Source organism: Pteropus vampyrus, unplaced genomic scaffold, assembly GCF_000151845.1.
Source record: "Pteropus vampyrus isolate Shadow unplaced genomic scaffold, Pvam_2.0 Scaffold13, whole genome shotgun sequence".
In the NCBI taxonomy this organism is placed as follows: Eukaryota; Metazoa; Chordata; class Mammalia; order Chiroptera; family Pteropodidae; genus Pteropus; species Pteropus vampyrus.
The window spans coordinates 1,807,409-1,818,528 of NW_011888794.1; the positions used below are offsets into that span (position 1 = coordinate 1,807,409).

Here is an 11,120-nt window from a genome sequence, read left to right on the forward strand (position 1 = left end):
TGACAATTCATATCAAATTTTTAAAACATTAAAACACATTAATCAATAAAATTTAATCAACACAATTAAATATTGTATGAGATGACATCATGCACCTGTATATAATGTATAAATATAAAAGTTATGCCATCTCTTGATATTAATAGCTACAAATAGATAGTATATATCACTAGATTCCACGTTATAGGCTATAAACACTTGCAAAAAATAAACATCAATTGCTAAAGCAAATTTTTATTTAAAGCTTTTGACATAATAGAATTTAATCATTAAAACATTTTGTCTTGATTTCCCTTCGGTCTTTTAGGGCTATCTTTTATTTTGAATAGTTGAATCTGTGTTCTCTTGCCAAACACAGAATTTTGCAAAAAGCAAGCAGCTTTGCAGATGTTTCTCAGGTATATAACACATTTGAGCTGCTGTCTTGGGAACTAGGCCATTTTTATACAATGAATTGCTGCATATACTTTAAATGTCAAGACATGCTCTCAAGATTGTACGTGCTTTTCATGAAGTCTAACTTAGAACACTGTCACATTTTTAATTCTACATATACTGATTTATGAACAATCACAGTAGATTTTCTTGACACTTTATTTTCTTACTTTTAAACTTACTCTAGCATTTCTGGTTCAGTACATTTTCTAATATCTTCCGTGAGATGCTAGCAATTCTAAAACTTTAATAAAAAAATCACAATTGCTACATATATTTGCAAAGGACATTTAATATAAAAATATTAAAATTGAGTCATGATATTGAATACGATAAGCACATTTATAGATATATAGATCTATAGCATAGATAATGAAATCTGCAAATGTCATACAATTTCAGCAGATTAAGAAAGTTATATTGAATGATTCATAAATCAGTGATGATAACATATATAGTTAAAACATGAGAAGGATCTTTGGAATAAGTCACATACATATGCAAATTATGAAAGTACTTATGAATGGAAATTGCTGCGATAGAGTCATTTATGTCAAAGGTACTAAGTGGAGCTGGCAGGCCATGAAGAAGTTTGCCTTATGCTCATCTCATCCATGAACTTTTGAACTTTTGAACCAGCCATGAAAGCACAGCCTAAACTTTACTTCCTCTTTACCATGGCAACCAAACCATCTGCATGCACTCTTCACCTTGAAAGGAACCAATCTGTTTCACTGGCCAGTATCATTCATTTGCATATAGAATCGAATTGAGGTTTGAACTCTTGGACTTCCATGCTTACTGTAGAAGCACATCTTGGAACTTGCTTACCTCAGAGTCTCACCACCTGGACCTGACCAACCCTTTTTGAACTCGTCATCATACCATGTTAGACAGCCAATAAGAAAAGTTTTTTGTTACAACTGTGGTTTTTGCCTTTATAAGCTCTGGCTTTCTTTGTCTTCCTTGGAGCACAATTTGAGTTGCTGTCTGAATCTGTGCCTCCTAGATTGCAAACTTTTGCTTATAAGAGGCAGATAAATGCTTTTTATTCTTTATTATAGCCTAAAGCTTTTTGGAATAAGTTAACATATGTATGTTAAATCATGAAAACACATAAAATAAATGTTATAATATTTAAAATTTTGTAATGTGTAATATTTCCCACAATTGCAACAAAAAATAGTGTCTGGTTTTAAATTACTTTCTACATATTAAAGATTTAGGATTTGGTTTTATAACAGTTTTATAACAGTCTTTTATAATGTATAGTTCAAATTTTTTGTTTTTTCTCTAGAGCTATGGTGATTATTTACTTTGGTACTGACTTTGACTATACAATATAAAAAACTACTAAGTTTTGGTGAATTTAAAATGACGCATGGAACATGCTTTGTTATAATGCCTAAGATATTTGTACACCTAATTTTTAATGATTAATTTATTTATTATCGGACCATGACACTCTCTATTTCCACTTATTCAAATTAAAAAAAAAAAAATCAAACGAAAGATTGAAGACTAATTTCAAAGCCATACCCTGAACACTGTATAGCTATGCACTATACATGTAGTATAAATTTGCATGTAAGTGAGAAAAGTAAGAAAAAGAGAGAAGGATGGAACTTAAATTAAGAATCACCAATGATAATGCTAGTGTACATAATGGACTGCATGGAATTCCTCCATCTTTATTTGCAGTTCAGGAAGCAAACATAGTGATCACTAAAGTGATCTATAACCATCCATCAAATAAATACAAACTAATTGCTTAACAGACATTAGATTCTTAGGATGTAAGCCAGATATGTTTATTTTTATCCTGAAGACAGTTTGAAAATGACTTTGTGATTCTCAAAAGAGGCCAAACTGCTGTCCAGCGAAAACACTTTAAAAAGGATGTAAGTTATGGCCATGCCACCCTGAATGTCCCCGATCTCATATGATCTCGGAAGCTAAGCAGGGTCGGACCTGGTTAGTGCTTGGATGGGAAACCACCTAGGAATATCAGATACTGTGAGCATAAAAAAAAAAAAAAGAAAGAAAGAAAGAAAAGAAAAGGATACGTTTGCTGTCTTGCTCCTGGACCATTCTCTCTCTTCCTGACTGTTAGAGAGGCCCTTGTAAAATGTAAATCAAATCCTTCCTTCCTCACATCCTCTGATGGTATTTCTCTGAATGTTGAATAATCCGAGCTCCAGTTAAAACTGGATTCTATAAGACCCTATAGGAACTGGTCCTTGCTTAACTCTCACATACCATCTTATAGCTAGCATCTTCTCTGCTTTTCTCACCAAGCTTCTTAAATACTGTCATTCTTTCTGATTTTCAAATAAGCCCAACTCAGTATAACTGAGTATTACTATAATTGCTTTCTTCTCCTATGGAAGGCTTTTCCCTCTAGTTCTTCCCCTGATAGAACTTACTCGTTGACCCTGTCCGAAGTGATCCCCTTCTGTAACCCATACCCTCTAGTATAACACTCTGTTTTTATCATCTTCAGAGAACTTACAAGTGTGTGATAATGATTAGTATACATTTTTTTACTTATTTATTATTTATCTCCTCTCTCCAAAAATATAATATAATTTGGCCCAAGATGCAAATCCTTGGCTATTGTGTCACCCAACACCAAGAATAGTGTCTGGCTCAAAATTAAAAACATTGATTTTTGAATGATTTGAAGTGTCTGGCTCAAAATCAAAATCATTGATTTTTGAATGATTTGAAGAATGGGGAAATAATAAAATATAAGCTGAGTACACAGCTCTCTGATTTCCTGCATAGAACAAGAGCAGAAATTAAATGATCTAACAGAGTAGTTTTTGATCTTCAGAATGAGAGGATTCTGCATTCAAGATCAAGGGCTGGGATGTTGAAGGATGAATAACTACGGTTGTGGTGATTCTGACATCCTTCAAACTGATCAAACTTTTAAAAATCTGTTTTATCTCAAATTTCTATGTAAGATTTCCTAAAGAATAATGGTTTTGCTTGTTAAAACAACAACAACACAATGTTTAAAAAACGGTGGTCTACAGGAATGCGTACAATGTTCATGACCTTAAGGCAAGCCTCCATCAATACTATTTCTTTCAACTAAAACTTAATAGATATTTGGCAATATTGGGTTCAAGATTACTTTCCCGTCAGATCCTGTGGGAACGCTATTCTACATACCTGCTCAAGTGTAGAGCAGTATGCCTTAACAGTGAAACCATTTACATTTTTATAGAAATTGTAGAGCTCTACAAGAATACAACTGAACATAATGTCACCGCATCTCTGTTGAAAAATGAGCTGAGTAAATACAGGCTCCTAGGGCCAACTGCTTTCATGGATAAATTAAAATTTAAGACTCAATTTTCTCTCCCACAAGGTGATATTAGTTAATATTTTTGTTTCCAAGCCATCAGACAATAGATAATTTTGAGAAGTATAATTTCGTTTAGTCCTCATAACATTCCTATGAAGGGGATACTATTATTATTTCCGTTTTATAGATAATTCATGGAGTTTCAACATGGAGAGATTGTTCTTGATCACTTTGTTATGATTTAGTATAAATTTCTAAAAACAATTTTAAGCATAATAAATGATGGAGGAAAATTGGTTTGTAATTATTTACAAAGCAATTAAGAGTTTAGAGAGTACTTTCTTCAAAAGACATCTTTGACACTACTGTAGATAAATTAGATCTTATATATGATGATTATTAATAAGAATATTAATTAATACAAATTAATTAAAAGGGTCGCAAAATTTGTACACATGCTCAAGCTCTCTCTTTTCCTGCTTTTCAGGACAATGTACATAGATGGTTCTCAGGCAGTGTGTTATTTCAAATAACTAAAATGTATTAAAAAGAATCATCAGATTCATAAGTCTATATGAAAATATTCACCAAGAGACAATCCTATAAAGCCTCATTTTCATGGCAGCAAAGGAGGATATGATTCCAAAGAATCAATAACTGGAAAACTGTAATGCACATATGACCTTTGAGGGATGGCTTTATGAATATCAGTTCATAAAAACAAAGGCCAAAAAAAGGTCGATCTAAAATGCATTCATGACCAATCTCTTTTGTTAAATACTGGTATGAGAAACACAGGCTTTCATTGAGACCCTAGAATACATTTTTGGATAAAATTAGAATGAATTAATAGATGTGCAATTTTAGGTGAGTCATAATTCATGTCAGGACTCTCTAAAATTCTGCTTATTCAAGATATTTCTATACCAGACACAAGATAAGCTACAGTTGAATGGGAGTCTCAGCCAGAGGCCAGAAGGATCTCTTATGACTGCAGGAGCCGAAATGAGGCCAAAAAAGACCAGATCATAAATTATAGCTGCTGAAGTGTTCAGTTGCAATTGCCAACATATCAAGCAGCAACTAGGTGGACAACAGATAATCCTGGAGGGCCAGACGCTCCCACCTTGCCAAGTACTCTCCTTCATCACCCCATCACAAAATAGCATAAGCCAAATCTCTTCTCCAATATAGCCAGATATCATAATGGAATGCAACTAGGGAAGAAGTTACATACATAATGGAATGTAACTATAATGAAAGACTAAGAAGTCTGAAAGATGACAATTTTTATTCTTTTTTCATAGAAGGTTATTTTAAATGACTAATTCACTAAATTTTAAACCAGATGGGACCAAAACTTAAAAATCTTTTTCTTCTACCAGATATCTGGGGACTTAATACAAAGACATGGTTGGTTAAAGACAAAAATAAAGAAGTCACAGTTTCCTTTTGTAAATAAATTTATAATCAATCTCTATACATTTTTATATTAAAATTTTTATAAAACTTTATTTTGCATAATTTTATCTTGTGAGCTCAACATCAAACAAGCTTCATTCTAAAATTAATTCTAAAATATATGATTTGATATTGATACTCTGTCAAGTATTAATGGAATTTTCAATTTACCGCTGGGCTGGGGCTACAACGATATATAAACAATAAAATTAGCCCATACAGAGAGCTTTCCCATGAGTTTAGATTTTGTCATGAGTATATGGGAAAGATAATCTTTAACACATCTTTCTAATCTGGTATTTTAAATTCTCCAATTTCCAACACAAAAGTCATGTAATATAACATTCATTCTTTTTTTATATAACCAACATTAACTTTATAGTATATACAAAACAATGTTAACAAACAAAATTCAACTGGGTAAATTCAAAGTCGTACTTGGTTTATTAAGTGGTTCATGGATGGGGCAGCACCCCGTCTAGCAAGGGCTCTCTTAGGCGCTGTACAAAATAGAAAGGTTTTAAAGGAAGGATGGATTGAAGGAGGTGGTAACAGAAGAAAAGAGGATTATTTTTAGGTCAAGACACCTTCTTTGGGGGGAAGGAAACAGCAAGAGTGTTTATAATGTGGATTGCCTCTCTTTTCTGTGGGGTACGTTGAGGGCCCATGTGACAGGTCACCTTAGTGGAGCTTGACTAGAAAATTCCAGACTGGATGATTAAGATTTTATTTCTAGGACAGGTTAAAACAGCAGTTAGATCAGTTAGCAAATCTAGGTTTTGTATCATGAGCTTTAGCACGAGCAATACCATTTTGGGCCTCTGGTTTCCTCTTTAACAACACTCTGCTTGTAGATTTAAAATATAAAGATAAATATAAATACTATGTATGCCCAAAGGGGCATCTGTTACTGAGTGTATGGCTACAAAGGTATGCAAATAAGAATAGTATAAGAAAAGGCTGGTGTTATAAAGTCGCGTTCAAAATGTTTTGGGAGCAGAGTGGGAAGAGCAATAACATTGCTTTGTCTGCAAAATGTAGGTGACTTTTGAGTTGTATCTTAAAAATAAATAAGATTTTAATAATTAAGTAATGGAGGACATCCTTTAGGCAATAAGAATAACGTGTGCAAAGGCAGCATAAGATGCAGAAAATGTGAATTTATAGAATAATAAATAATTTCAGTATGACTGTCACTCCACTGGAGTGAAGTGAAATCTGTCATCACCCCAGTGGCGTCGGGGAGGAGGACAGTGGTGGATAGCTGAGTACTGTGGACTGTGGCATTGGGTGTTTGTTCCTCAGTTCTTCCCGCTGAAGCAACAAAGAATTACAGGTCAGCAAGACTGAGAAAAAGTAAGATTTATTGAAAATACTATTTAGAAGGAGACAGGCTTAGCTAAAGAAGGCTGCAACCCTGTGGAATTTAGGAGATAAAGAGATAAGATAGTACACCCCAAAGGGAGGGATGAGTTTCCAGCCAGGAGAGCTGTAACAATGCAGAGATGGGAAGATTTGTTTATATTTGGGCCTGGATGGGAGTCCTAGATGATCTGTATGTGAGATCTCCCTGACTGACAGTTCACTGCTATATAACTTTTGTCTATTGCACTGTGCTTACCCAGAATTCAGTCTGTTAATAATTAGATTCATGAACTTCCAGGCATAGTCATGAGATTATAATGATGGTATAATGAGGCTGAAGTTAGGGGCAGTACTTTCTGTGCATGTGTTTGTAGCTGTTTTAGCCAGCAGCTTTTATGGCCTGTGTGCTCTAGGATTTGGGGTAATTTATAACCTTAAAAGAGAGATATTTCTGGGAGGTACTTAAGAAAGGTCTTCAAGGGAAGTTTCTATGGTGACAGAGCTGGGCCTTGGCTCCTGTGGCTCATGCCTAACTACCTAATATGACCAATTAGTAGGAGGCATTGTAGTGAGTGACAAGATACAATTGGAATGGGATCTGGTGATAAGACAGGTCCAATAGTGAAAAGATATCAAATGAGAAACTGCAAATTATTTATACTAAACAAGCAAGTAACATCTTCCTATTGATTGAGCTGCCAGCATTCTGATCTTCCTCCAAAGCACCTCCATTCTTTCACAAGTACCAGCTCCCTAAAATATATGCCTATTAATAATAGGTGCATTTACTCTTAGACATAAAGCATGCCCTATCACCTACAAGACTAGTTAAGGCTGCTTTGGATAGTACTAAGACACTTCACAAACTGGCTAGGACAGCTTCTTGTGCTAATCTACTTTTCTCACCATCTATACTGCAGCCTTAGGGAAATTTGCCATTCTCATCCATGTCAACTCAAGCTAATTATCACTTCCTCTTTTGGACTATTCCCTGGTGCCTTTAGGCAGTCAGTCACACCCTTCTGTCTGTTCCCACTAAAGAAGGTAATTAGCTGTTCTTCGAGGATCTTATGGGGAGTATTTCAGTACTGAGACAGAAGCTAGATTAAATAACCTCAAAGGTCACTTCCAACTCTTTATTGCTTTTCTATAAACTATTATGTTTGCACAAACACTACCCCCATTAAGCAACCAACCTAAGTACAGTTAAAGTTTTTGCATTTAGGTTACTTGAATAAAATAAAACTTATGTCTCACTTAATTTATTAACTACATTTTTATTGTATCTTAAAACTTTTTGTGTCATTCAGCATGGTGGCACTACATTCAATATTAAGTAGATATATATTAGTATAGTTAGATTATTAGTACATTAGATAAATGTTATCTACATTATACAGTATCATATAGTATCACATAATGTATCAGTTTGCTAAGGCTATTGTAACAAAGTAAAACAAACTGGATGGTTTAAACAAAAGAAATGTACTGTCTTACAATTATGGAGGTGAACACTACAAGATTAGTGTCAGCAGAGATGATTCCTCCCAAGAGCTCTGAGGGAAGATCTGTTCCACACTAATTGTCATTCGTTGCCTATCTTTGGCATTATTTGCTTTTAGAAGCATCACCAACCTCACTCTCTTTCACCTGCAATTGACATTTCTCCTGTGTGCATATTTGGGTGCAAATATCCCTTTTTTATAAAGACACCAGTCATATCGAATTGGGGGCCCATCCTACTCCAATGTGACCATGTCTTAACTAGTTGCATCTTCAATGACCTTTTTCTGTCATATAAAGTCACATTCTGGGGTACTAGGGTTTAGAATTATAACCTATGAAATTCAAGGGGATATAATTTAACGCATAACATACAGATATATTATCTATACTATACTCTCTATGCCATTAGTATGTTTTTGTACTACTAACATATTATATTAAAAACATTTGTTAGTATACTTTATAGTACTAGATAGATGATTAGATAGATAGATAGATAGATAGATAGATAGATAGATAGATAGATAGATGATAAATAAGAACCAAATTTCATTGGCCAACTGGCCTTTTATAGGCAAAATCTATAAGGTGACTTATTTATGTGGGAGGTTGCACTGAAAAACTATCTATTGCAATTTTTTCCCATATTTTTCCTTAACATGTTAATTCTTTAAAGGAGAAAGCATAGCATTATTTAGAATTGTAAGATAGTAACAGCATCTTACTCAATGTGTTTCAACACTTAATATAAAGTTTTGTCCAGGTAAAATTTCAATCATATACATGTTTTAAAGCTACAACTTTCAAAGTTGCAATTCTCTAACTTTGAAAGAATGGCATGGCAGTTGAACCTGCATTGCCTATGTAGTCTCATTCTTCCTTTACAGACATATAAAAGTGGGAAATGTTTGCTGACATAGTTTTTAGACTATGTTTTCTCCTCTAAATTGGCAAAATGATTAATTCTGTAATGCAGTTTAAAATACAAGCTGTATGAAGTTTCTGGTCCTGCTTATAAATATGTATGTGAGTGTGTGTGAGTGCAGAGCGTGTGTGTGTGTGTGTGTGTGTGTGTGTGTGTGTGTGTGTGTTTGTGTTTGCCATTTACTAAAAGCTATTTTAATTAGAAGTTCAAGAATAACTAGTTACGCAGTATTTGGTGAAGTAAATAGTTCTATTTAAAACCAACCGAGTGTTACAAAGTGACAATATTTTTGTGAAACAACTCTTCTGCTTTTCTCTTTTTTATTCATAGCTGTCAGGACCCTCTCTCCTATTATTCACATCAAACCCTTCCCTGGGCTCCCATCAGAGTTGGGAGAACTCAGAATCCATGTTGTTTTTAAAATTACTGCTTTCACACAAAAACAAAGCCTTTATTGACTGAAGCAAGATTTTAAAGACTAACTCTGTCTTCATTAGGACAAATTATTTTTCCTAAAGTTATTTTTAGTGATAGACACACGTACACACTAAAAGGAAAAATAGTGTTTCTTTTTCACCATTTTCGATACTGTGTCAGTTTTCCACACCAAGCAATTCTCCAATTCTCTGGACAACAATTGGGTATTCTATAATTAACTTCAATTCTGACACTATCAACCTAGAGTTAGCATCCGATCCCATGAATTAAAGACTTTGTCCCACAGACTGTTGCACTTCTGATGCCAAAGTCTAGGCCTCCCAGACTTGTGACCAACTGACTAGAAACCGAGGGTCCCCATAGTCCCCTCTTTGGGTTCAATAATTAGCTAAAATGGCTCAGAGGCGTCAGGAAAGCACTTTAATTATGATTAACCATTTACTACAAAATATATAACTCAGAAACAGCCAGGTGCAAGAGATGCATAGAGCAAGGTGTGGAAAAGGTGTATGGAGTTTCTATACCCTCTCCAGATGTACTGCCCTCCCAGTACATGGGTGTGTTCACCAACCCAGAAAAGCCCTCTGAACTTTTTAAGGTAGCATGTTTCATTATGTAGACGTTATGTAGACATGATTGATTCAATCATCGGCCATTGTTGACTAACTCAACCTCAAGCTCCCCTTTCTGGTGATCAAGGGTGAATTAATCACATGACTAGTTCCCCTGCCACTAGCCACCCCCACATCCTTCCAGACATTGGAAAAGTCACGTCATTAACATAAACTTAGGTGTGGTTGAAAGAAGCTTTTTATAAGTGGCAAAGACAATTCTTTCACCTTTGCTACAACAGAGCTGTTTTGGGAGCTGGTGTAAAGGAATTTTCCACTCAGATGGCTAACGTTGTAACCAGTTCTGTATTCTGCTTCTGTAAACATGCTTGCTTACTCTAATCAACTTCTCTCATCCTGTTTCTGTAAACATACAGACCCACCCTCACCTTCGGAATGCTTCCTATAGATAACTGATGTATTGACTAAATACCTATTTGAGCTGCCTGTAACCCATAACAACTCCCAGGGTCTACAACTAGCTGAGGACAAATCAACCAATCAGCCCATGCCAACTGTAACAGCGAGGATATATAAACAAAATTTCCCCTAAACTAGGGGCCCAGATTTTCAGAGCACTAGCTCTTCTGGGACCTCCAGCATAATAAACCTGAATTTCCCCAACCCTCTGGGTGCTGCTTGATTTCTTGCTGATTTGAGTTTTGCAATTTTTCTGCAACACTAGGAACAAAAAATAAATATTACAAAAGATGCTCCTATAGCTCTTGTTACTTAGCAAGTTACAAGGATTTTAGGAGGTTTGAACAGGAGCTAGGACAAAAACCAAAATATATATTTCTTAATATATCATGAAATCATACACACATATATGTATGTGTGTATATGTGTATACAGGTATATGCATATGTGTATTATGTATGTATGTATGTGATCATATATTTTTGGTAAGATGGCTCTAATTATTTTCAAGAAACATACAGTTGTTTCTAAATTTTAGTGCAGGTTCAATCTGTAAACCCTGCCATATCAGATTAAATGTTTAGATTCAACCAAAACCTCTGAGCAGAGGACCTGGCATCTCTTGTTTTCAAACATGCTGACA

The 11,120-nt window shown here is 34.7% G+C and overlaps 1 pseudogene; it reads left to right on the forward strand.

Moving 5' to 3' along the window:
- The first annotated feature begins 2,339 nt into the window (after positions 1-2,339).
- On the forward strand, positions 2,340-2,458 carry LOC111733348 (annotated as a pseudogene).
- Positions 2,459-11,120: the final 8,662 nt, after the last annotated feature.